The sequence below is a fragment of the Lissotriton vulgaris genome, chromosome 11, assembly GCF_964263255.1.
Source record: "Lissotriton vulgaris chromosome 11, aLisVul1.2, whole genome shotgun sequence".
Lineage (NCBI taxonomy): Eukaryota > Metazoa > Chordata > Amphibia > Caudata > Salamandridae > Lissotriton > Lissotriton vulgaris.
Window position 1 is genome coordinate 605,978,684 of NC_141699.1, and position 27,871 is coordinate 606,006,554.

At 47.4% G+C, this 27,871-nt stretch overlaps 1 protein-coding gene across 1 annotated transcript in view; it reads right to left on the bottom strand.

Annotated features, from left to right (window-relative positions):
- Positions 1-27,871, bottom strand: part of XRN1 (5'-3' exoribonuclease 1) — a 1,308,150-nt gene that overhangs the window by 246,289 nt on the left and 1,033,990 nt on the right. The gene's annotated exons all lie outside the window — the stretch shown is intronic.

Below are 27,871 nucleotides of genomic sequence, written 5' to 3' on the forward strand. Positions count from 1 at the left end.
ACATGTTGATAAATCCAATTTGACATGCAATCAGACAGAGTTCAACATGTTCCTAGGGTTTAATCTGTTCTGTTCATGTTTGTGAGGAAGGTGGACTTCTCTAGCCACCAATGAATAAGTTACTTACCTTTGAAAAATCTCTTTCTTGTGGATACTCTAATTAACAGCAAAGTTCTCACCTTTCAAATACTATCCAGACTCCAGATTGAATCCGGAAACATTTCATAGCAGTGGTCTCACATACTACTAGGTGGCACTGAGCCGTTCCAAGAAGGCTTGATTTCACCCCAGAAGCGAACAAAGAGGAGCTCAATATAAGCACCACCCCTGTGCGCGGACGACAATTTCTTGCCTGACTTTTTCAGCACCCTTGGACATGGAGCACATAACAAATGTCAGTAACAGTGTGCTAAGCTCTAATAAGGGACCCTTGTAGATGGCAAAAAGAAGTCACTCCACAGTATGGGGTAGTGGAAAGAAAGCGAGAAAGCTGCAGTTGAAGAGTTCCGCCAGAAAGAGCGTTACAGATGGTAAGTAACTGGTTCTTCTCATGGATAATTCTAACCTCAGATTCCTTAACTGTAGAATAAAAAAGAAAGCAGTGTTTCTCAAGCGTCTGTGGAGTGTACTTAGGCCACAACATCTTCAGGGCCAAGTGGGTGAATTGTCCTTTCCATCGGTCTGGGCTGCCAAGACAATAGTGCTTCTTGAGCGTATGCACCAATGCCCACGTCATAGCCTGGCAGATATCAGAGAGGTACTCAACATGCCAGTGCAGTGGTAGCGGCGTTAGATGTGGTGGAATGCACTTGCAGATCTTTCGACAGCCACTTCTTTTGCAGTGCGTAGCAGAACAATGCAGAGGACTATGCACCTCAACAGTCTACTTTTATATATACACAAATCCTCTGCACACGTTCAAAAGTAAATACATAAAGTTACATAAAATATCACAATGATGCTTGTCTTTATATTTCCAGATGTCTTTAATTCAAAATCTTTAAGCCTTCTTAGCAAACACGTGTCTTGTCGTTACAAGGGATTACCCTGCAACTTCTTCAGGGCTGAGGTCAGTTTCCAGTAGTCTCTGAATTCCACTGATACTTCCAACCAGGAAGGTGTTCCTATAAGTTCTGCTTCTGGAGAAGGGGGCCAGTTAGTCGTGTGTCCGGAAAGCTAAATATTTTTCCAAATGTAAGGAAGTTTTCTTTTAAAAGAGCAGCCCCATCTGGCAGTATTCAGTAGAACCCTTCGGATCTCCAGGCCATGGTGTGTTCGTCGTGCAAATTAGCAGCCTGGAATTTGAACGTGTGCAGAGGATTTGTATATATAGCATAAGTGGTCTGCTGGCCACACAAGTGGGGATCTGGTGGTTTTTCTCTACCTTATGCACCGTAATAACGGATTTGTACTTGAGATAGACCTTAGAGCGCCTTTTTGCCTATTGCTGACCACCAACTGTATAACTAGAGTCTTCTTTTTAAACAAACTTCCTTTTCTTCGCCTTGGAGAATCCTACAAAAGGCTGATAACTGACCTGATGGTCCTTGGTACAAACAGTATAAAGTATAACGTTCATTTGGGATCCAACCATTGAAGACTCTTCACATCCTTGAAGGGGGTGCAGAAGGGCAAAGTTTGCTGGGAGAGTGATGGATTGAGCAATGTGGAAAAGAGTCACGACTTTAAGCACAAAGGGTGCGTAAGTCCTTAATACCAGTTTGTCTGAAAAACTGGTGGCGTTGGGCTGTTGCACTAATAGTGCCTGAAGCTCACTCATGAGTTGAGCTGAAGTGAACGTAATGACCCAATATGGCACCACAAGGGCCTGTCATTCTTGATATTTTTCGAACTTGCAGAAGGAGAGACTGTGGCAGAAAGGCTTAAAGGAGTACCATGACCAATAGAATGCATAGCTTAGTGAGCGTTCTAGTGGAAGCCCCAATGCACTTTTAACACTGCACTTTGTTAGGGGTGATGAAGAGATTTAGCCAGAGTAATACACACTGTCGGAAGATGCCCTGAGCCACCTCAGATTATAAAGCTATCTGATCTATCAGACATCACCTTCTTTGCTCTTCTGCTCTAGCATTCAAGAAACATGCCAGGTGGGTTGCGATCAGGAAAATGGACTATAGAGGTGCAGCGCATCCTGCCACAGGACCAAGGAACCTACTACAGCTTGCTTGTTTCAATACCTTATGGTGGTGGAGTTATCAGAGAACCTGCACCACCCTTCTCTTAATGGACTGCAGAAAGGCTTCAGATATGGGCGAATGGCCCACAACTCCAACAGCTTGATATGGAGCCAGGCTTTTGTCTAAGACCAAAGCCCTCTGATCACCACCACCGTCAGATGGGCTCCCCAATCAAGCAGTGACATGGCCATCACCACTGCAAGCTCTTGGAAGGGAAGAAAGAGCGGCGTGACACTGGAACAATTGCGTTTGGGTTACTGGAAATCACTAACCATTTCTTCCGTACTTTGGACAACATTGAATAGATTTCCTCTATGCTGTACCCACTGAAACTTCAGATTCTGTTGCACAGCCCAGATGTACCAAGTGGCGTAGTCGACCAGTACGATCCAGGATGCAAAGAGTCCAAGAAGCCTTAGAGATGCTTTCACTGGGATCTAGATCAGACGCTGAGACATAAGGATCATAGACTGAATGTCCTCAACTGTTGTGGCAGAGGCAAGGCCTTCAGTTATACTGTATCCAGAATTGCTTGACTGAATGGCAGCCTCTGCAAAGAAGGCAGGTGTGCCTTTGGCTCGTAGACTGTGAACCCAGTAATATCAATAGGTTTAAGGTCTTCATCTGGAGGTGGTCTATGAAGGACTGTGGCAAGCCTGCTTCCAACAGCCAGTGATCAAGGTAGGGGCTAACTGGTATCTCCAACCACCAGAGGTATGTCATGACCACCGCCATCAATTTTGTGAACATCTGAAAGGCGGTGGTGAGGATGAAGGGGAGCACACCAATTGAAAATGCTCCTGGTTGACCTTGAACCACAGGTAACGTCTGTGTGACTGTATATGACAGGCATAAGACAATAGGCGTCCCACATATCCAAGGGCATCATCCAGTCCCAAACGTAGAGAGCAGTCAAGATCTCGGATAGTGTAGGCATTTCAAATTTGTCCTTCCGCAGGAAAGGATTCAGACATCAAAGGTCCAATATAGGCTATCAATGCTCGGCAGGTGAAAACTATCCTATCCTCTTTCCGAATCTAGAATCCTCTCAATAGTACTTTTAGTGACAGTAGCACTCATGTCTCCTGTAACAGCATGAAGAGATGCACCTCTGAAAGTAGGTCACAAGTGGGAGGAAAATTTAGTGGAGCAAAAAGAAAGGGTAGGGAACTGCCATGCTAAATAATCTGTACAACTCATCTGCTGGATATTAGGGATTGCAACCCTGGGAGGAAATATTTTCCCCAATGGATGGGCATATGCTGCTTAAGGCAAAATAAAGGGCTTAGTGGCTTTTACCCCAGAGAAAGTTGACTGTGAAGAGTGGTGCCCTTGATGGCCTGTGCATTTCCTGCCAGCTCCAGGAATGGGGTGTCTGTTGAAGCAGTCGGGGTGACTATCCCAGTGTAAACACCAGCCCCAAAGAGTAGCTTCTGAATTTTCTGAACCGATGTGAGGACCGCTTTGCTGGCGTCAAGAGACCCAGAGAGCAAGCCATGTCTTTACAGTTCTTTTTTTTTTTTTTAAAACAGTTTTATTGATTTTCGTTATGTAAACATAATAAAACATCTCAGAGTATATCGAGAGCCCAAATTGCAGCACACCGAATTTAAAGTCAACAGCAGACATCGCATATCCATAATCATACATCACCTTTTCTATTATTATATTGCCTGAAACTTTACCATTGAGACGTTTCCTTGGATTATCAATCCACCTCCGAGTCAGTGTCACTATCTTCGGAGTCCGATGGAGGATCACAAATCTCACCCCTGTATGTGTTCCACGCACCCCACACTTTTCCCCATTTTTTGGGGCACCTTCTAGTGCGGTATACTGCCCTCTCAGTCACCATGGCTGCATCCATATCTTTACTCCACTGTGCTAGGGTCGGTACCTCCATGGCCCCCCATTTCTGCGCTATATTTCTTTTTGCCACCCTCATGCCCAGTGTAGCCCAACTTTGTCCCACACGTGTAAGGTCATTAGGCTCCCATATGTTGAGAAGGCACCGTCTGGGCTCCGGTATCAGTGACACTCCCCCTACCTGGGAAATTGTCCTCATCACCTGCGTCCAATAGTTCATGAGCACGGGGCAGTCCCATATGGTATGAAAAAAGGTCCCTTCCTCCCCACAGCCTCTCAGGCAATGGGGATGTGTAATTTTTCCCATTTGATGTAGAGTATGTCTGGTGTAATAGGAGCGGTGTAAAATGCGTAGGTGTACAAGTCGGAGTCGTGAGGGGATACCCACCTCCCTCGGGGATGCCAATGCCTCCTGCCAGTCTGAGTCATCAATGTCAGCCAGGTCATGCACCCATTTATCCCTCAATGTTCCCGTTGGATCAGGGAGATTATTTACAAGCTTCCGATAAGTGTGAGAGGTGGCCCTCCTCAGCATATAGTCTGTCAATAGCCTATCCTTCATTGGCGATGCCTCCGGGACATCAGAGCCAGTCTGCAAGACCCGCACCAGGGCGTGTCTTATTTGTGTGTACCTAAACAATTCGGAAGGGGCCAGTGCGTATTGTCGTTGTAAGCTGTCAAAGAACACCACCTCTCCCTTTTGCCACATTTCACCGACCGTTGATATCTCAATGTCATCCCAACGGTCAATCCCTTTACTGTGTCTGAGGCTTCCTAACCGTCTCAAGTCCCACAATGGAGTAAGACGGGTTATCACTCCCTGCCATCCTAATCTTGCCAGCCCTGCATACCACAATTCCAGGGTGTGTCGCAGCGGGCCAAACTTAGTATACATTAATTTGTCGTAAAGGGGCGCCAACATGCCCCTCACTCCCAGTTGCGCCCTGTCTGCCTGCAGCACCGGGTCTGTCTGTGGGAGGTGTATCCATTGATTCACCACTTTTAATTGAGCTGCCCAGTAGTAAAGTTTAACATCTGGAAGCGCTATCCCACCATCATACCAACTACGTATCAGTTTGGTTTGCGCAATACGCGCCGGCTTATTGCTCCATAATAGACTGGATACCTGAGCCGCAATGGCTTTGAAATAGGAGGGCGCCACCATATATGGGTTATTTTCCAAGATGTAGAGGAACCGCGGTAGGGCCATCATTTTAATAAAAAGGGCTGCTCTCCCCAACAGGGTAAGCGGCAATGTCTAATGGGGGTTGCAAATTCATACTATAAAACTCCTGTGGGTCTGCCGTAATATGAACTCCTAAATATTTAAACGTGTTGTTGACTATTTTAAGTGGGCAATTTTCTGGCATCCGCGGTGGCGGGCCGTGTGATGTGTATAGAAGAGACTTGGACCAGTTAAGGGTGTAACCCAATGCCCGACCATACGCTGTACATACGTCCAACAGGCTAATTATGGAACGTCTGGGTTGGGTCAAATATAATAAAATATTGTCTGCGTAGAGGGAAATACGGTCCTCCCATGTATCTGTCCATCTTAGGCCTTTCATCATCGGGTCCCACCGTATCCATACTGCCAGAGGCTCCAGTACCAGTGCGAATAGAAGTGGTGACAAAGGGCAGCCTTGACGCGTACCTCTTGCCAGGGGGAAATCTTCAGAGATGTGACCATTTGCAGCGACATGCGCTATTGGTTTAGTATAGAGCAATTGAACCCAAGAACAGAACTTCTGTCCAAAACCCAGGTGACGAAGCACCACAAAAAGGAAAGGCCAATGTATCATGTCGAATGCCACATGTGCATCCAGAGATAGCACCACTGCTGGCTCCTGTACATATGCAGAACGGGCAATTACCCCATGTATCCTTCGTAGGTTGAGCGCCGTGCTCCTGCCAGGCATAAAGCCCGACTGGTCCGGGTGTAATAGCTGTGTGAGATGTGGCGTGAGTCTGAGCGCTAGCACCTTAGCAAGGATTTTAGCCTCTGCATTTATGAGCGAGATTGGCCTATATGAGGCGCAGTCATCCGCAGGCTTTCCCGGCTTTTTAATTGCCACTATGGTGGCAGTGCGTTGGTCCAGTGGAAGCTCTCCCTTCTGCAGGCTCTCAGTGTACATCTGTAGCAGATGTGGTGTCACAGAGTCAGACATTTTTTTATAAAGTTCAATTGGGATACCATCGGGACCCATCGCCTTGCCCGGCTGAAGTGCCCCAATGGCCGCCCTCACTTCTTCCGAGAGGTCAGCCTCTAATCCCCTCGTTTCTTCAGGTGTCAAGGTGGGCATGTCTAGGTCTTTGATATAGGTTAGTGCTTCATTGACATCTATGTCTGAATACGACGAGTATACGGCCAGGAAGTGGCGAGCCAGCTCTTGCACTATATCACGGGGGTCGGTCAAGGATTGCCCCTCCCTCGTGGTAATCTTTGCTATCCATCTATCCTTTCTTTCCTTTTTGTCTAGCCATGCCAATAATTTTCCCGCCTTATCGCCAACATTATATATTTTGTGTCGTGTGTGTAACAATTGCTGTTTAGTGAGTTCTTCCAAGTGTGCTCTGTGTTGTTGTTGTGCATAATGTAATTGGCATGTGGTGTCAGGGGTTCGGTCCGCGGTGTGTCTTGAATCTGCAGCTGCTAGTGCTGTTTCCAATGTCTAATTCCAGATGCCCCGCACGCTTATGAGCTGTGATGGAGGCTATGGCTTGTCCCCTTAAGACTGTCTTAAACGCTTCCCAGAGAATGACTGGTATATCAACCGAGCGTAGATTATCCTGAAAATATTGTTTAGTGGTCTTTTGGAGTTCTCGTTCGATCTTTCGGATTTGAAGATAACCGGGGAGTATCAGGTATATTTGTCACCGCTCGTGCTGGGGGCAAGCATATCTGAGCAATATAGTGGAGTGGTCAGAGATTTCCCTCGGTCTAATTTCTATTGTGTCAATCTGTTGGAGACTATCTATCGCGCCCATGAAATAATCTATTCTGGTAAGAGTATTATGCACATTAGAATAATACGTGTACCGACGATCTACAGGGTGGTGTCTTCTCCATATATCAACCATTCCCATTGCTTCCATGAAACCGGCAAGCCGGGAAGGGGCAACAGGGTCTGCCTTATGAGGAAATCTATCTATAGAGTCCTGGATGAGCGCATTGAAGTCTCCTCCGATGAGCATTACCCCCTCTGGGAGCTTAAGCAAAAATGTACTCCGCTCCGGGAAGGTCACTGCATGCAGTGCTGGTGGAATATATACTGAGACTAAGTTAAGGGGTCTACCCTCCCATTGGGCGTGTATGGCAGTGAATCGCCCTGAATCGTCCGACCTAACCTGCTTGATTATCAGGGGGAATTGTTTCTTTACTAATATACCTACTCCCCTGGAGTTGGACGTAAATGCATAGTGTATTATCATCTTGTAGCCCCCTCTGTCTAGCACTTTGGTGGATGTGCCTGTGAGATGCGTTTCCTGCAGGAGTACCACTGCCGGGTTTTCTCTCCTAATGCTCTGTAGCACCAAGCCACGCTTGATTTTATCCCCCAATCCCCGCACATTCCAGGTAAGTAGTGAGAGGGGCGGTACCGTGGAGTTAGAGTCTCCTATGAAGTCAGTCCTTGTACGGTCCTCCATTGTCATGGTCTAGCAATGTTAGGGATATATGTGACGTGCGATGAAATGCCATCAGAGTGTGTCTGCGATCTGGAGAGAGATACATAATCTGCCACGGTCTGAGCCTCGATATACACTAAATACAAAGTAACCATACAACAAGCCCCCCCCCCCCGACCCCCCTCCCTGCCTCCCTGCTTTGCGGGCCCCAAACTGCCCGCCTCCCCAACTGAGCAGAGTGCTTAAAACCCCATAAATATAACAGTACTTGCGTTCACCGGGGTGGGAGGTCCGAGGCAGACCTTTCAATCCCCAAGTGCCAGAGTCCTGAGTGCACAGTGAGTCTTTATCCACCAGAAAGTCAAGGTGGTCTCATTGTTAGGAGCTTCGATGGAGGCCGCACTCTATTGTAACAGCGGGCAGTCCTCCAGGGCTGCTTCGGCACTCACTCCCCAGCCTTTCCCAGGCGATGCTCGTTTTCTGCCCCTTCCTGTGGGTCACTTTCCGGCTCTTCGGTGCGCATCTGAAGTCCTCTGTCCCTTGGTGCTCTTCCAGGTTTCCCCGTTGTTCGCCATCCTTCCAGCCAGTCCGTAGCCTCCGCAGGCGTCTCAAAAAGCAGGTTTTCCCTTCCGCGACGACCCTAAGCCGTGCCGTGAAGAGTATGGAGTACGGCAATTCTCGGGCTCTTGCCATCTTTTTGACCTCCAGGAAGGTTCTGCGTCATGCTGAGACTGCTGCCGTATAGTCAGGGAAGAAGGAAACTGGAGTTTTGTATGCGAACGGGCGGTGTTACTCTCGCCGTTTGTAAGATGGCGTCTCGATCTAGAAAGTTGAAAATAGGGGCCAACACTGGACGTGGCGGGGCCCGGGTCTTGGTTTACCTCCTGGGACTCTATGAGCTCGTTCCACCGAAAAGAAGGTGGAAAGTCCCTTCGGCTGTAGGCGTGTTTTTATGAGCTCTTCTATGTAAAGGTCCATGGCGGGGCCTCCTTCCGATTCCAGAATTCCTGTGATTCGAAAATTGTTTCACCGGGAGCGCCCTTCTTGCTCGTCCAGCTTCTCCGACATACGCCTGTTTTCGGCCTCCAGCTGTGACACCTTTTTATTCAGGATGGTAGTGTCTTTGGAGAGGTTAGCAGTCACGTGTTCCACCTCCTTTACTCTGGCGGACATTTTTGGGAAATCTGCTCTCAGGAATGTAACATCCGTGGATATGGTACCCACCGTTGTTTGTACGTTATGTAGCGCTTCCATAATATCTTCTAGCGTTACTTTGGGATTACCTGCGTCTTCTTTGGGTCTGGTCGCCTGGTCCTTGCGTTCTGGCAATGGGGGAAGTCTTTGGTGTAAGCAAATTTATCTAGCTTACCCTGCTGGGTTGCACGTGTCCCTCTGCCGCTCACGGTGTGTTGGTATGAGCCGCCCCACCACGTGCAAGTGGAAAGTCACTGAGCAGTCCACGGGGCGCTAGTCCGTCGCTCTCGGGAGAAACTCCACGCAGGTCAGCGTGCCAACCGCCGTCCAGCGCACCAATTGTCACACCAAGTCACTGTCGCCAGGAGTCCAGCCGTGCGTCTCCTCCTGTGTGCGCCAGTGCGTCACTGTATCTCTAACCAGGCTGATGATGATTATCGTCCATTAGCCCCACAGTCCCTAAGCAGTGAGCCTGGGTGTCAATGTGAATTTAATAATCCATAGGGGATAGCGCCGCTGACCGCTGTGTGGTATATTTGGTGGCAGTAGGTTCAAAAATAGTCCCTCACCATTCTTCTAGAGTAGGAATCATTACAGCCAAGAGCCCCACCAGGGGCACGATCAGGAAGCCTGAATGGTCCTCTGTATAACTTATGATATGGTCCCAATTTCTGTTATGATCCCATGTGGGCCTTATCTTTCACCAGCAGATGTTGGTTCCCCTCTGCTTCTGGTCACCCCTGTGTTTTAGAAAGGGGGGGGGGGGCTAAACACGGCCCGATCTCGGCCCTCTCTGTGTGTTCCCAATTCTTGGCAGCATCAATGCACCCCCAATGCATACGCTTTATTCTCTTTCTGCTGGCGTGGGGCAGCCTGTACCTGTATGCTTCTTTCAATCAGCCAGTCGCTTATTACCCCAGTCTAGCACCTCTGTATCACTCAGTATGGCAATGTTAGTCAGGTAGGCCGCAATCTCCGCACCGTCGCAACTCCGCTCAGAGTCCCTCGATTTCGACCAGCACTGGACGTCTGTGCATCGCTTCCGCTCCTTCACTTATGCAAAGGCTCTGTGCACAGTATTATAGTTGGATTATAGCACGGATTAGTGGGGAGAGGTTCCTAACCTCGGAGCTCCGTAGGCTGCGGCCATCACGCCCCGTCTTTACAGTTCTTAAAGCACTTCAGCTTTTTCACCAAACAGAAAAGAGCCATCAGATATATGCATGAAAGGGGTTGCGACATCTCCAGAAAAACCTGTGTAACGCATCCATGCGTGGTGACGGAGCCAAACACTGGTACCAACTGCTCGTTGCAGGAAAATACTCTTTTCCATCATTGTTTGAGCCAGAGGATCGAAGGTCTTCCAGGACCACCTCTAAGATCTCACCCGCCATATCCTGTGACGGCATGGATATAGCAACCAAATAAAATGCATTGATCTGTCTCCATGCCAGGCTGATCAAGTAGAACATTTATTTTCCAAAAGCCATAATCGTCTTGGACTCCCTCGCCGAAGCAGTTGGAGGGAATGAATCAAGGTCTCACCTAGCTGGTTGACATCTGAACCACCAGGCTTAGTGAGGTAGTGTGTTTAGTGAGAAAATCAGGGTCAATAGGTCCCCGTCTGAGGCCTGGCCACCTGCCTATTTACCAGTAGCCAAGAATAGGGCTTTGACAAAGTGTCCATCAAAGCATTAGTGAGGAACTTGTTAAAGGGAAGTAAGGGCACAGACATTGTGGCCCGGGCTGCAATTATTTCTGTTAGGACGTTAGTCTTAGTCTCAACTATAGGCAGCTGCAATTCCAGGAATTCAGTTGCCCGTTGGATCATTACTGCAAATGGTGTACTCTCATTTGCTGGTGGCTCAAATGGAGAGTCCATCTCTGTAATAGGGGAAGTGTCAAGCCTACTGGCCTCTTCTAAGTGTTTATAAAAACTGGCATAGTCTTAATGAGGGGGGAGATCATCATCATCTTCCTCTGGTGGTGTACATTGTTCAGATGCAGAGCAAAAAGACAATGGAGTCTCTGCAGGTGCGTCCATCAGGGTAGAAGCATTGGTACAGGGTTGGGCTGTATGATGACATGTGGCTCGTTAGTTATTTTTTTAGCACGTCATCGGTTGAGATTAGGCTGAAGTCATTTCGGGTTCAGGCATTGGAATCAATACTAGATCCTCTTTTCATTGCCAGTGGCGTAGTACCGGTGTCTATTAGAAATGACCTGGCAAGGGATAAGGATAGCAAGAACCTGAGGGTCTCAATGGCTCGAACTATTTGTGGCTGGATTTGGTACAGAAACCAGAACAGATCCTAAAGGACCAAGTGGCAGGAACCTGACTGGAGGGCCCGGCAGCTTGTTGGGGCCCAAAGGTGCATCATAAGGTGCCAGAAGTGCATTGAAAATCTGCAGTATGGCCTCTTTAAAGGCCTCGATCTGCTGCAGTGACACCAACAGCTGGGGAAACTCAGGACACAGTGGGATCAGTTTCTGGAAATCATCTCAGTGACCAGGGACCTGGAGGGAGACCGAATGGCATTTTGATATCTTATCACTTTCTATTTGAATACTATTAACGGGATGGAGTCGAGTTCTGCTTTGTTTTTGTTCTTGGACTTGTTGGACTTACTGGAGGAACTCAACCACAAAGTAGGCCTCTCACAGAAACCCAATCCACACCTGTGACCTGGAGAGGGGCTTACATGAGGGGCACAACATCTTCTTATGTTCTGCAATGTACAAGTTTGTTTCTCGATCTTGGATCACCTTTTAATGTATGGGGGCATACTTATTGCAGGACTTCGAGTCATGTCCCAAGCACAAATGGCAGAGAGACCTCGTGCGGATCTGTGATTGCTAACTATTTCCTACAGTAATGGCATGGTAGAAACCGTGTGATTTTCGTTATTTTTCCCGCCATGATCACTATTTGTGAAAACAGGCCAGTAGGAAAGTGCCTCTTTTTGACACAGTCACTGTAGGAAGTTGGCTTTTTATGTAGTGTACCAAAAAGAGATACACCATGTAGAAAGTCCAGACGACCCTTTTTGGCGTAGAGAGCTTAAATTAATCCCAAATGCGCTCTTTTGTGGTAGTGTGGGTGAGCAGTTAAGGATTATCACAGGGTAGAGTTCAGCATGTGCTATAAACACAGAGTCAATAAATAAGATGCACACTCAAGAAGAAACTCGAGACCAACTTAGAAAAATAACATTTTTTCTATAATTTTAGACACCATGATCTTCGTAATCGGGCAGGTACTTTAGACGTTATCAAATTTTACAGTAAAAACAGTAGAAAATGACAGACAAAAGTGGTAATTTTAACCTATGGGAGAAATATTCACTGCATACGCACACTTACAGAGTACTTACAGAACTGTTCTTCAGGACTTAAGGTAAGTAGGGGCCAATATCCAAGAAAGCACCAAGAGTTCAAGTTTACCTGCCCTGGGGTCTCCTGGTGCAGAGGTGCTTTCAGCTGTGGTAGCCTTGAATGCTACACGCTGTGGTCAATGGGAAAAGTACCTACAGAAAGAGGCTGCAAGGTGGACAGTCCATTAGAACCCAAGGCGGGGTTCGGCTCTTGAGGGTCTCAGAACCACAGACACCATCGGTTTACGTGGGCCCGGGCTGGGGAGCTAGGGTGCAAAGGTGTTTTGTTCGGTGAGTCGGTGAGTAAGAGACTCTCACGTCTCTCTGTATTCCTGCAGGGGAGGAAAATAGAACCACAGCAAGGCCACTATTGGTGTGGAGCTGGCCTCTCGGAGTCCCTGAATGTGAAGGTATCTTTTGGCTGTGGTTGTGTTCCAGATGAACAAGAACAAACCTTGGTGCTTTTAACTGGCTCCGGTACCCCAGATATTGGTGAAGGTTGACTCCTGGGAGTCCTGGCATTCTCTAACACGGCAGGGTGAAAAATCTGACCTTCTGGAGCACAAAGGTCTTTTCCTGGGGTTCCATCAATACTAGTCAGCCAGCACACTAGATACAGGTAGGTATTTCAGGGGGCACCTCTGAAGTGCCTCGGGTGCATGTCATAATGTACAAGTTACTTACCTTCGGTAACGATGTATCTGGTAGCTGCCTTGCATATGTCCTCTAATGGTATATTTCCTAAGAAAGCCATAGAGGCTCCTAGTTTGCGAGTGGAGTGTGCTCTAGGAGGAACTGTTGGTGTACGTTTAGCTTTTTGATAGCATATTTGTATACACTTTACAATCCACCTGGCAATCCCACCTTTAGAGATAGGGTTGCCTTTGTGTGGAGGAGAGAAAGATACAAACAATTGTTTTGTCTTTCTAAAGGATTTAGTTCTATCTATGTAGTATAGCAGAGCTATTTTAACATCTAATGTGTGTAATTGGCCCTTTCTGCTACAGAGTCTGGATTTGGCAAAAAAACACAGGTAACTCTACAGATTGGTTTAGGTGAAAAGATGTGATAACCTTTGGAAGAAATTTTGGAATAGACCTAAGAACTAATTTATTAGGATGTATTTGAAAAAATGGTTCTTGTATAGTGAACGCTTGTATTTCATTTACTCTTCTGAGAGAGGCGATGGCAACAAAGAAAGCAGTTTTCCATGTTAGAAATTGCAGTTCACATTTATGTAGAGGCTCAAAAGGGGGTCCCATGAGTCTCGTAAGGACAAGATTCAGGTTCCATACTGGAGAAGGTGACAACCTGGGAGGGATGATTATTTTTAATCCTTCCATAAATGCTTTGATTGCAGGTACCCTAAAAAGAGACAGGTGTTGCCGGTTTTGTAAAACTGGCTGCAATTGCTGAAAGATGTAGGCGTATGGTAGAGTATGTCAAATTAGACCTTTGTAGATGTAAAAGGTAACAAATGATATTTTGGATGGAAGCATCCAGTGGATCAATATGAATATTTTTGCAATATATTGCAAATCTTTTCCATTTGGCGGCATAACACGCTCTAGTAGTGTGTTTCCTTGCCTCTTTAATGATATTCATACAGTCTGGTGGTAGGTTAAGATAACCAAACTCTAAGACTTCAGGAGCCAGATCGTCAAATTCAGTTGGTTTGGGTCTGGGTGTCAGATTTCTCCATGGTTCTGTGTTAACAGGGATGGCGTGAGCCGTAATTTCTGATGTGGAACCAATGAGAGATGTAGTAGCTTGGTGAACCACGGCTGGCGTGCCCATGTGGGGGCCACTAGTATTAGTTTGAGAGACTGTGGTCTGCGCTTGCGCACTACTAGTGGAATGAGTGGGAAGGCGGAAAAGCGTACGCAAATCTGCCTGACCAGTTAATCCATATTGCATTCCCCTCCGACCGTAGGTGTGGAAACCTGGCGGCGAAGGTTGGGCATTTTGAGTTCTCGTGGGTGGCAAACAGGTCTATTTGTGGATAAACCCACATTTGAAAGAATGGTTGAAGAACTTGTGGATGCAACTCCCATTCGTGAATCTGTTGGGACTGGCGACTCAACAGATCTGCTATCCGGTTGTGGATCCCTGGAAGGTGTTCTACTGTCAGATGTATGTTTTGAGGGATGGCTCATCTCCAAATGTTCTGTGCAAGTTGGGACAGTTGCAGAGAGTGTGTCCCCCTGTTTGTGTACATAATACATGGCTGTCATATTGTCTGTCCGGACTAGGACAGCTTTGTTTTGGATTTGTACTTGAAAAGTATTGAGAGCTAGGAAAATTGCTAGCAGCTCTAAATGGTTGATGTGGAACTGTTTCTGTTGATTGTTCCACTGACCTTGTGTGGTATAATGCAAGAGATGGGCTCCCCATCCTGTGAGGGATGCGTCTGTCGTGAGCACTATCTCTGGAACTGGATCTAGGAACGGCTGTCCCTTTGTCAAGTTTTTGGTGTTCCACCATTGCAGAGAGCGATATGTACGGCTGTCTACCAACACCAGGTCTGTGAGCTGACCTTGAGCCTGATTCCACTGTTGTGCTAGATATTCTTGTAGTGGGCGCATTTGCAGTCTTGCGTGAGGAACTATAAAGATGCAAGACGCCATCTTGCCTATTAGTTTCATGAACACTCTGGCTCGTAGAGAGTGCTGGCATTGAAAAAGGGAGCCTAAGTTTTGAATACTTTGAATCCTGGCTTGACTGGGATACGCTAGAGCTACTGATCTGTTTATAGTAGCTCCTAGATATTGATGAACGTGCGAAGGCTCTAGGTGCGACTTGGTGTAGTTTATCGTAAACCCTAAGTTTTGCAGTGTCTGAATTGTTTGTTTTGTGTGTTGTGCACACTGGTTGTGCGATCTTGATTTTATGAGACAATCGTCGAGGTAGGGGAAGACATGTATTTGTTGTCTTCTGAGATGTGCTGCCACTACTGCTAAGCACTTTGTAAACACTTGTGGTGCTGTTGTGACCCCGAATGGAAGGACTTTGAACTGATAAGGTTTGCCATACAAGGACAACACTAAGTACTTCCTGTGCGCAGGATGTATTGGAATGTGAAAGTAAGCGTCCTTTAGGTCTAGTGTGGACAGAAAATCTCCCTGTTGTAGTAATGGGAGTACCTGTTGTAAAGTAATCATGTGAAAATGATCTGATTGTATGTAGTGGTTCAGGGGCCTGAGGTCGAGAATTGGTCTTAATGTCCCGTCCTTTTTTGGAATTAGGAAATACAGGGCGTAAACTCCTGTTCCTTGTTCCTCTAACGGAACTACTTGAATAGCATCTTTCTGTAGAAGTGCTAGAACTTCCTGTTGAAGCAGAGTTATGTGTTCTGCAGACATTGGACGCTGCCTGGGTGGTATGTTTGGGGGGGTTGCTGTGAGTTCTAGGCAGTAGCCATGTTGGATAATTTGTCTTACCCACCTGTCTGTTGTGATGGAGTTCCAGACAGGTAGGAACTGTGAAAGTCTGCCCCCCACAGGAGTGGAATGCTGTAGGGGAGGCAGAGGGTAGTCACTGTTTAGGAGTGGAAGAGGAGCGGTTGTTGTTACTGCCTCTACCTCTTCCCTTGTTGTTATTGCCTCTGTATCCTCCTCTAAAATAGCCTTTATTAGAGGAGGTCTGTGTGTGTGTGTTTTAAAAGATGATGATGTGTCTGCGCCCGTCTGCTTGGAGCCTCCCCTATAATAGGAGCGGCGAAAAGAACCTCTAGTTTGGGTGGATTGTAATGCCCCCATAGATTTAGCGGTGTCTCTGTCTTTCGTCATCTTTTCTAATGTATTATCTACTTCTGGCCCGAACAATTGGTTCTGATTAAAGGGCTGGTTTAGAATGGTAGTTTGTACCTCTGGCTTAAAACCCGAGATGCGTAACCATGCGTGACGCCTGAGAATAACACTAGTGTTCACTGCTCTGGATGCTGTGTCAGCTACATCTAGTGCGCATTTAATTGAGGCATTAGATATTAATTTGCCTTCTTGTAAAAGTTCTGCTGCCAGATCCTTGTGTTGATCTGGTAGGTGCTCCATTAACTTTTCTAGCTGATCGTAATGAGCCCTGTTGTAGCGTGATAGTAAAGCCTGTGTTTGCGCTATGCACCATATGTTTGTTGCTTGTGCAGCAATTCGCTTCCCTGACGCATCAATTATTTTGGACTCTTTGTCAGGCGGGGGTGTATCCCCAGAAGTGTGAGAATTGGCCCTTTTTCGTGCATTTGACACTACCAAGGAGTCTAATGGCAGATGACCCTTAATGTATACTGGATCACCTGGTGCTGGCCTATATTTTTTCTCTATTCTAGGGTTTAGCACCCTACACCGTACTGGATCTTTAAAAATCTCTGGAGCATGTTTAATGACCCCCTTGATCATTGGTAATATTTGGGTAGACCTTTGTGACTGTTCGAAAGTGTCTAGCAAAAAATCCTCTTCAATGGTATCAAAGTGCATAGGAACCCCATGGTAAAGTGCAGCTCTGTTTAATAAATGGTTAAACCCAATACTATCCTTTGTAGGGGAAGGTTTTGTTGGGTAGTAGTGAGGATCAGGGATGTCTGATGTATTATTTGGTGCAAAATTATATGAATCATCATCCTTGGGATATTCTGTGTTGATATCCTCATCTAAAGGGTATGTATATGGCTCAGGAACATCATCCCCCCCACCTAAATCATACTCCTCGTCAGTGTGGTGTGATGATGCATGAGATTGAATAGGAGAAGTTATAGGTTCTACATATGGAGTAATAGGAGAAGAAGAAGGTGAAGGAGAGGAAGGGTGCATTGGAGAAGTTGTACAGTCCTTTTTTGTAGGAACCACAGGTGTAAGTGGTGTGTCTGCTGGTCTCTTTTTATAATGAATTGCTTCCACATGTCCAGTCTTTGAATTAATATGGATCTTTTTCTGTCTAGGATCTGGTCTAGACTGTTCTTCCTCTTCTATAATCTTCTTTGGCGTCGATTTTTTCGGAGCCGATAGAGGTTGTTTAGTGTTTTTTGCCTTAGAAGGAGTAACTGAGTCTTTTGGCAATGTTTTCGGTGCCGAAGGTTGTTTAGTCGTGTCTGGGGTCTTTGGTACCGATATTAGAGGTTTCGGCGTAGAAACAGGTTTTGCTGGTCCTGTGGCGCCGGAAACTGGCTTCCCCTCCTTGTTTTTGAACCGGAAGGATTCGGAGTCGAAGCTTTCGGGTCTGGTAAAGGTTTTGGCTTCGGCACCGATGGTACGGGTGGTGAAGTGTCCTTGTCTTTGGGCACCAAAGGGTGTTTTATTTTCGGTGCCGACGAATCCATCGGTGTCGAAGGATGTTTCGGTGCCAATGGAGGAGGTATAACTGGCACATGGTGTTTCTTCGTCGCCGAGGCACCGGAAGGAGTTTTCTCTTTCCTCGGAGCCGGGCCCGAAGGCGGGGCGTTAGAGGGTAAATTTCAGTCTCGACTGGGCCACATGGGCGGAGTGCTGACCGTCGCCTTTTGTTTGGGTAATGTCTGTCGTGCAGGGGCAGATGTACTCAAGGGTTGTCGAGATGGAATCAAATCGTCCGAATCCTCTGCCCCCGATATAATCTGGAGATCAGGCGAGTCTTCCTCTGCGCCGAGTGGAGCCTCGTCCTCGGAGATATCTTCGATTGGATATTCGTCCTGGGTTTTTCGACGATCTCCTCTTCAAAGATGGCCTCCGGTGCTGATCTCCTCATTTCGTGTCGACGGGCCCTCCAATCCCGGATGGTCTTCTTCGATCGGAAGGAGGCACAGGCTGTGCAGGTCGACTCGTCGTCTTCTGGCGAGAGACAGAGGTTGCAGGTGAGAGGTCGCTATGAGGGAATTTTGCTCGACATACCGGGCATCTCTTGAATGGAGTTCTGTCCATGAGGCGTAGGCCGCAACGGCCCGCGTCGACGCACCGGAATGTAGCTGGTGATGTCGAAAGTCTATTTGATGTCGAAAGAAGTTTGTTTGAAGATTCTCGCTTCGAAAAAAGTATTTCTCTAGCCTGAGCGGAAAACTTTCATCCGAACCCATTGGCGGAAAAAACAATCTGAGGATGGAGTCGATGACCATGCGCAGTATTGTCCAAGGGAGGATGTTTTGGAAAAAGGAATGTGCACACCGGGTTAAGTGTACTGGTCATTCGAGAGTAACTTAGACATGCATTTTATAATAACTCATTCTCCACCCATAAAATTCTGATAGATGTCATTTATTTGTTGTATATATTTGATATTTGTTCTCAGATTATTTTCAGTTTCTTTTTTTGGCTTTTTTTTCTTATTTTGCTTTTGTACATATATATACTTTTACTTTTTTTGTTATCAAAGACATTATCACATACAAAACATTAAGATATTTTCACATAAATAACTGTTTTTTTAAAACCACATCATCACTATTCTGAAACTTAATGTAAACGCAGAATTAATTCCTTCAACGCGTTTCGGCCGTTCGCCTTCCTCAGGAAAGCTGCCTTGTTCTTTAATATAATAACCGTGGCTTAATAATAGGAGCGGCAGGGCTTCTGATAGATCTATTTTTACACTTCTGCGCGGGGATCGCGTTGACCCAAATCTGTGTGTCTTGAATGATGCTTATATTAAGCTGTGTTTCAATGTCTATCAGACTCGTGTGTAGCAGGTAAGGGATGCTTCCTGTATCCCAAACTCGGTTCTAAGGGGGTGGTCGATATTTCCTGCAGGATGTCTGTTGATTCCGCCCAGATCACTGCCTCATTCGTATTGCCGGTCTAGGTTCAGATTATCTTTAATCTTTTCTATAGTCTGGGTCTGCTCTCAGGCTAAAAGTAATTTGGGGCCTAATGCAGATCTTAGGATTCTTCTGCAATTCTCCGTATGCCCGGCTCAAATGCTTGGCTACTTGAAATCCCCGGTCGTGGCTGCTGTGCGCTGGGCCATATCTGATGGGTTTCTGATGCCGTCCTCGATATGCCGCTGGTTCTGGTCTTGTCCAAGGGAGGAGACACCTATCTCGTGACTACAAAGACTTCTTCCAAGAAGACAACAACCTGCAATCATCCGAGCCCAATACTATTGCTAAATGTAGGATCTGCAGCTCATATGCCTCGAACATACAAGTTACTAGTAAACCCGCTAGGGATTACTTTTGCGGTTCAGTACTGGGCTACACGGCACAGCACTGGCTCCTCTCCTGATCACAGGTGAGTATTTCGGAATTCGGATGATTTTAGGAATATGTAAAGTTTTCAAAAGTAGGCACTTAAAAGATTTTTCGAGTCGAAACCAGTCAATGTTATTCAATGGCAGGTAAGTGAGTTACTGGTTTCCTGGTGACTACTCGACTGGTGAAGTTGTGGTTCTGGGCATAGACTCAGGGGTCCCCCAGGGTCAGGTAGGTACAGTTGGCTCACCCTCAGCGGCGCAGGGGCGGCCGGGTGAAGAGATAGTTAGGCCCAATGTTATCAGGGGGCCTCCGGTTGGTGGCTGCTGGCTAGCAGGCTATGCGGCTGTGGGAGCTGGGCTCCTGGTCACTTGCTCAGGGCAAAGGGGGAAGCAGGATAGGACACCCAGGGGTCCAGCAACTTGTCTGCTGTGTGGCAGCCTCTGCAGCCACTCAGCCCAGACGGGAATTGTAGGTTAGGTTTTCAGGGGCATCTCTAAGATGCCTTTTGGTGCATTTTACATTAAATCCCACACTGGCATCAGTGTGGGTTTAATGTGCTAAGAAGTTTGGTACCAAACTTGTCAGTCTTCAGTGGAGCCATTATGGTGCTGTGGAGTTCGTAATGACAACCTCCCAGCACCATATACTCTTAATGGCATCACTGCACTTACAGTGCCCAGGCAAGGCCCTGGGTACTGTAGGGGCACAGGGGCTCATGCACCTGTGCCCACACCTCTGGCATAGGGCACCCAGCTAGAGGGGTGACTGGAGTATGCCAGGGCAGTGGGTTCTGTGGGCATGGCACACAGGGTTGTGTGCCATGTCGACTCTTTGTTTAATTCTGTACTTAGACACTCAGCCTGCAAAGGCAGTGTGTGGGTGTCAGGGTACAGGGCCCTTGAGGGTGGCACAATAAGTGCTGCAGTCCTCACGGGTCTTTTCTGGTCACCATGCCCTGGGTACCTAGGGTACTATTTACCAGGGGCTGACAGGTGGCCAGAGATGCCAATTGGGTTTTAGTTTCAACACAGCTTTTAGGGAAGGAACACTGGCCCTGGGTACCTGGTTGGCAGGAACCCAGGGCACACACAGTCAAAGCACATCAGCAGTTCAGAAAAAAGTGGGGGCATACCAGTGCAAGAAAGATGGCACTTTCTCACATATACAATAGCCAACAAGTACCCCACTTAGGGGATGACACATCCCAAAACAAAACAAAACAGGGGAACACCACTAAGGGAAACCCGCAGCAGAGGTCAAGAACATAAAAGACCTGTGGGTATCACCACAGACGGCTTACCAATCAGCTAAAAAAAAAAAAAGACACAGATGGTCCAACCTGAGGACGTCTCTAGTAAAAGAGAGAGGGACCCCAAAACCAAAGGGAGGGGGTTCCGTGAATGACTATGAGTCAAAAGAGAAATTCCCTTTGGGCAAATGGACACAGAACAACTAGTTCTTGCAAACCAAACACATAAAAATACAACAATATATACCACATAAACACATAGGAAGCAATGTAAACAGAATTAAAACCAAGTAAGCACTCAAATAAAATTAATCTAAACAATTTATTAGTATACACTATATTTGTTAAAAAATGGGAAACATACAAAAATGGAAAACATATACAGTCAATTAATAAAACATTCCAGTAAACAAAGGAGGTACAGGTTGAGGACTAAATTCATACAATGATACTGAATTGTCCTCCCTTTCTTGACCATGTATAACTCCTTTATGCATCGACGCGTTTCGGTGGTGAGTACAGAGTTTTATCAGCACTAAAAGTGGCAATAGAATTACGGTAGCTTCTGGTAAAGGGGAAAATTGGGGCAAACTAGTCAACCTCAAGAAGAAGCTTATTCGAACAGAAGCCCATGCTGACTTCCTGGTCGAATATGTAACATCTGGGACCATCCCCATTGGCCTACAGGTTCGCAATGAACCAGGGGTCTTTACTGACAACAGGAAGTTCCTTGAGACGTGGGCATTAATCTCAAACAGATGCAGCCGAGATTGGATGCTGTTAATCATTGAGACCGCTCAGGGCCTTATTATCCTAGAAAAAGAGGAAATTGACAAACTAGAAAACGAACTAAAAAATTGCCCCGCTCTTGAAGAGGCCAAAAAAAAGCTGGCTGAGATTAACCGGGATGTAGAAGGATATAGCACGTATCTGTTGAATAAGAAAACTAACAAGCTAAAGAAGGATATCGAACTATATGCTGAAGAGAAAGTCTATCCATTTCTACAAGAAGACTATTACCAGAACAAATATAATGGTAGGTGGGAGCGACCGCCAAACAGACAAAGCCCCTGTAGGATGTAGGACCCATGGAGTGAGGGGCCTGAGGGGTCTCTGGAGAAGGCAGAGAAACCTGCGGGGCAACCAACTGCAATGTGCGGAAGAGTGGGTCCCGGAGCTGTGTACGCGGAGACGGCAAAGAACCTGCCCCGGAAGCCGCTGGGAAAAAGGCAACGTTACGGCGTACAGTCTCCAGTGAAGAGGAGAAAAAGGGGATGACAATCCTTCAGATTAGAAGGGACATCCGGAGAAGTATCGACGATCCGACGCCGTCCCGGCGTCGGGAGTCCGCCATGGGCACCAGTGTGTCCTCGATCGGCGCCGAAGTGTCCACCAGGGGTGCTGTGTCGACCACCACCACGTGCCTCATAGGAGAAAGGGGCAGGGTCTGAGCCGAAGCGGCCAATGAAAGGTGCCGAAAAGGCGCCGGCTCGACCTCCGACGAGGCAGCGGCCTGCGCAGAGGACCGAGAGGGACTTGGGGAAGCGCCCCGGGTCCTGACCTCCACCCGCGGCGCCGCCAGAAAGGAAAACCGTTGGCGCCGGGAAGGCATTGGCTCAGCCTCCAGTAAGACAGTCGCCTGCCCAGAGGACCGAGGGGGACTCGGGGATGAGCCGTGAGTCCCGGCGACCTCCTGCAACACCACAGGGAACCCCGGGGGATTTTGCAGCAAGGCAGGGACCCCGTGGGTCGAAGAGGGGAACCCCGTAGGGCCGCACCTCGACAACACCACACCTCCAAAACCTGAAGTCGAACGCATTGGCGCCAGGGGCGAATCCGCTGGCGAGACCTCGGAAGGCCCTGCGCATGGAGAGGGATCCGCGGACGTCTCAGGAAGAGGAAGGGGGCCCAAAGAAGCATATAGAGCTGTAACATAGGCATTCATTTAGGCCGTTGTTACCCCAATGCCAGGTAACGGCCGATAAGGTGGCGACTGGTGAGGGTGCACGTCCTGAGAGGAACCCGTGCCCTCTGCAGGACGAGGACAGGGCCACGTGGCAAGCTGCAAGACTTACAGGCGGGCGAGCGACACCCGTGGGGCCTCGGTGAAGGACGATGCCGCAGCCGGAATCGGCGGCTTCAAGGTAGGGGACGGACACGGCGACAAGACCGATCTGGATAAGCGGGCCGAAAGCAATTTCATCCGGCGCTCCCGCCGGGACTTTGCCTTGAGATGCAGGCAAGCGTCGCAGTCCGTAGAACCATGGTGCTCACCCAAACACCACATACAAATAGGGTGAGGGTCTGTTGCCGACATCTGACGCGTACAAGAAGCACACGTCTTGAAACCCAAAGGCATTGCACACTGTTCCCAACGCAAAGGCGTTAAAGAGGCCTGAAAACAGGTCAAGGGAACTCACTCCGGATCCGCGTTGCAGGCGGAAAAGAAGAAAACTGACGTCAATGTGCCGGGGTCTGACTTATGTCACGCCGCTGACGTCACGTTCGCGGACAGCGTCAGGGCGGAGGCGCGTGGTGCAGACCCCGGCGCGCAGGGATGCTGTGGCAAAAAGAATTCCGGATCCATTCTCACGCCTGGGGATAATTCTACATTAAGGAATCTGCGGCTAGTAGTCTTTATCAGATATATCTTGTACTGGGAACTGTACAGCTTTATTTAGACAAGGTGTTTGTGACCAAACACCATAGGTTTCAGCAAAGCCATCATGTACTTCGGGAACTCGAAATAACCAGTGCCCGGTACATATACCATGTAGTAATAGAACTAGACTGCACTGGGGCATATCAACTCTTGCATATATGTCCTCATGTGTAATATAATGCACCCTGCCTTAGGGCTATAAGGCCTGCTGTAGGTGTGACGAACAAGTTACTTACCTTAGGTAATAATTTATCAGTAAGAGACATAGATTAGTTATAGATTCCTTACCTTAGATTAGTTATAGATTCCTTACCTTTAGAATTACCTCCAGGCGTCAGACTCGATCCGGAGAAATTTTCGTCAGCAGTACCCCTGGGCGTCGAAAGGTGGTGCCAGTCGGATCCGCATTAGTCGTTGGTGTCGTGGTCGCCAGGATGACGTTGCGGCTGCTACTTAGACACCGCCCTCGCGCTGACGTCAGTTCTTTTACACGTCATTCCACTAAAGAAGCGCAGAGCCATGCAAGACTCTGACCTCTGGTGCACAAAACTAAGGCCCTGAAAGGAAGTCCTTAACCCTAGAAGTCAGTTCGCAGAACCGGGAGGATGGGTGCGGTGGTAAGGAATCTAGAACTAATCTATGCCTCTTACAGATATATTGTTACCAAAAGGTAAGTAACTTGTTCATCTGAAAAAGACAGTTATAGATTCCTTAACTTTAGAATAGATACCCCGGCAATACCAACCCCGGAGGTGGGTCTGCGAACCAAGTTCAGACCAGAATGTCCTGGAGAACAAAGAGGCCAAAGAAGCCGCCTCTCCGGACTTGGCTGCCCCGGCAGTAATGTTTTGTGAACGCGGGCAGAGATGTCCATGTAGCTTTTATACGCCTGAAGGAGTAGTGAGTGATAAAAGTAACTCTATTTCGAGGTCGCACGTGCTGTGTGTCTTAATACTGCCCTCACTCACACAGTTGTATGACATGCTTCGTCATAGGCTGCTACCAAACACCACTGCGCAGCCAATGCCATGCCGGGCCTCCTACGGGTACTGGGGCAGCACCTGCACTACCGTATCCCACACAGAGTGAATGTAATGGCCCAGCGTACATGCAGTGTTTAACGACCACAGTCCCAAGCTGGAGATAGAAAACATCTTCTTCCCAAGATGGTCCAGATTTTTGGATTCCAGATTTTTGGATTCCATATTAGGCGGTGCAGTAGGGAATGCACCTTTGGATGTTGAGGCTTGGACCACCAAGCTCTCAGGGGTTAAGTGTTCGGAGAGGAAAGTGGGGTTGCCCGGAGCCGGGAGGTGGCGTTGGGCAATGATCCTATCCACAGACGCCCCTGTGTTGGGCCTGGAACAGGTGCCCAAAAGAATGTCAGTTAGGGCTTCATTGAAATGCAGCAGGGGCTCCGAAGAGCGCGCTGCTGGTTGAAGCACCTCTGTCGGGAGGTTAGACATGACTACCACCGTAGGTAGCTCGAGGTTGAGAGCCTCCGCCGCTCTACGCAACACCACTGCGTAAGAAGCTCCATCCTCCATAGCCACGGTAGGAGGTGACAACATGCCAAGGTCAGGGGAGGTATACAGACCACTGGCTTCCCCCAACTCCTCTCTCCAGTCCAGGTCATACTCCAACTGGTCAGTTTAAAGGTCTCCATCCCCCTCTGGGTAGAACAGGGGTACAAAAGTAGCCGTTGGTGCCGGATCCGGCGTCGGTCGAGTCGGTCCAGCTCCCGGTCCATGTCAGGGTGGAGGCCAAGGTTGACGCCGGCTGGGGACACAACCGGCGTGAACTGTGGACGTGGTGCCGGTGGAATCAGCACCGGGTGAGGTGTTATGAGGTCTGTATTATCAATAAAGGACTAGCTTGGTTGTGTTTTAGGGAGACTCAGTGCGTACGTATGACGGCAAACCACTTGGTTTGGTTGTTAAGCCCTCACCCACCAACCTAGTTGGTGGCATGCTTCATCATCGGGCCCACCACAGTGACACCGAATGTGTCCCGGGTGTGCTTCGACTCCAGATTACGGAGGAGCTGGTATACTTCTCTGAGTGTGCTGTGAGGGGGGTGTGTAAGAAAGTGATTTAAAAGCTATGCAGTGGGTCCCAGTTCCCGAGGGTATATGGATAACTTTAATATCTGGGCCCCTGCTAGCGAATAAAATTAAGTGATAAGTGTTGTTTAAAAAGTGTCGCAGCAGGACGACAGGTTCAAGGAGCTCGCAGACCGATAATTTCGGTCCTCTCCCCCTGCCAGGTGACCCAGGAGGCTTTAACAGCAAATAGCAAGTTAAAGCGGAGGGAATCCCCTTCCATACACGTATAGCACCTTAGCGCGTGCGACACTTTTTAAACAACACTTATCACTTAATATAATTTATATCTTTGCACTTACACATTCTCATTGGTCCTGAGGAAAGCCAGATGTAAATAAATAAAAGGCCTGGCTGAAACATGTAGACCACATAGGACGTGGGAGCCCATAACCTACTCCACTACGTCCGACTGCCTTTTTATTTGCTAGCAGGGGCCCAGATATTAAAGTTATCCATATACCCTCGGGAACTGGGACCCACTGCACCCACTGCACCCTTTTATACCAAAAGTCTTGTAGGACGGAACGCGCAAAGTGACTGTCCCTCCTCACCTCGGAATCTAAGCAGTAATGCTTCGCGAAGGTGTGGAGGGAGGCCCTAGTTGCCGCTCTACAAATGTCCTCCACAGAACACCTCTAGACAAGGCAGATGTTGAAGACTGAGCTCTAGTAGAATGACACCTTACAGGCTTATACCCTCTGGAGGGTCCTTACCGGCCAAAGAGTAACAGATCTTGATGCACAAGATAATCCATCTGGAAAGGGTGCGCTTGTGCACCGCTCTGCCTTTCCTGCAGCCAGCAAAGCCCACAAAGAGCTAGTCATCCACATGATAGTCTCTAGTCCTACTGAGATAAAAACTCACCGCCCTCTTAGGGTCCAAGCTGTGAAGCCGCTCCTCCTCCTTGGAAGGGTGAGGGGGAGGATAGAAAGAAGGATGGGTAATGGACTGCCCCAGATGAAAAGGAGTTACCACCTTAGGCTGAAAAGAAGCCCTGGTCCTGAGAACCATTCTATCAGCATGAATAGTCAGGAATGGGGTTTTTGAACTCAGAGCTTGAAGCTCACTTACCCTCCTTGCCGAAGTAATGGCAACAAGAAATACAGTCTTTAAAGACAATAGTCTCAAGGGACTCTTGTGCAAGGGCTCAAAAGGAGAACCCATCAAATAAGTTAAGACAAGATTTAAGTCTCATTGAGGCACAATAAAGGGAGTGGGCGGAAATTTATTAGTAAGGCCCATAATGAACCTTAACACAATGGGTGATTTAAACAAGGACGGCTGGTCCGTCAAGCAAAGGAACGCTGACAAAGCCGATAAATTAGCCCTTCACAGTAGCCACAGCAAAGCCCTGCTGGGCTAGAGAAAGCAAATTGAAGGATGTTGGATAAGCGAGCCCTCAAAGGGTCAATAGACTTCTCACTAATGGTTGGTGACATCTAGCGTAGATGCCAACTCTTTGAGCACAACCTAAGAGAAACAAACGAGGTTTCTATAATGAATGTTCCAAATGTCTCCAAGAGATTAAACAAAATTGGTTTCCATGTTGCTCATGTTTTATTCACATGAATTTCATCAATATCAACGATGATCCATTTGATTTATACAACCAAATACATTGTGTAGATAATCATGTCCCAATGCATTTCGGACACTAGGTCCTTCGTCAGGGGAATCCTAGAAAAAATGATAATAATGCAATCTAAGTATAATACACGGAGTAGCAAGTCTCAATTTTTACAGTTGGTTTTTTTTGCTCATACATGCGTTTTAAAAAAAAATGATGAATCTAGCGTGAAAAGAAGCACCCGACTGCGTGTTGATCACAGTTTCCCAATTCGTGAATCATAAAAAAAGGAAGAGTAAGTTGCTATTAATCTAGAAGATTGTGCGAGATGGAGATAAGTTTGATCTCACCGGAAAAAAGAAGATTATTAAAAGGTCACCGTGAATGAGAAAGGATAGACCCTCGTGAAAGTCTACGGGTTGTAAACCAAGTGAAAACGCTAAAACGGTGTTCCAGTACTTACGGAGAAGTAAATGCAAGATCACGCGTCCTGCCGATACGCCCTTCGCTAAGGTGTGTGAAACACCCATCTCGTATATACGGAAGAGGAAACAGAGTAATGTGTATAGAAAGAGGACTGTAGATCTAGCGGCCATTATGGAGTGGTGTCGGAAAACGAAAGAGCCAAACAGAGAAAACATCATGTGTGCAGTATAAAAAAGGATAGAAAGATGAAACGAAAACGGAATAAGTCGAGGTGGTGATCATATTGGTGTGTGATCTATGTGCAATCAATTAAAAATCAATATAATCATGCATGTCAAAAATTACATTTCCACAGATGATAAACAGATCTACAAATAGCATAGAAATTCCATCCGATCATTAAGACCAGATGGTTTCATAGATTGAAGGAATTTAATCCAATGGTTTTCACGCT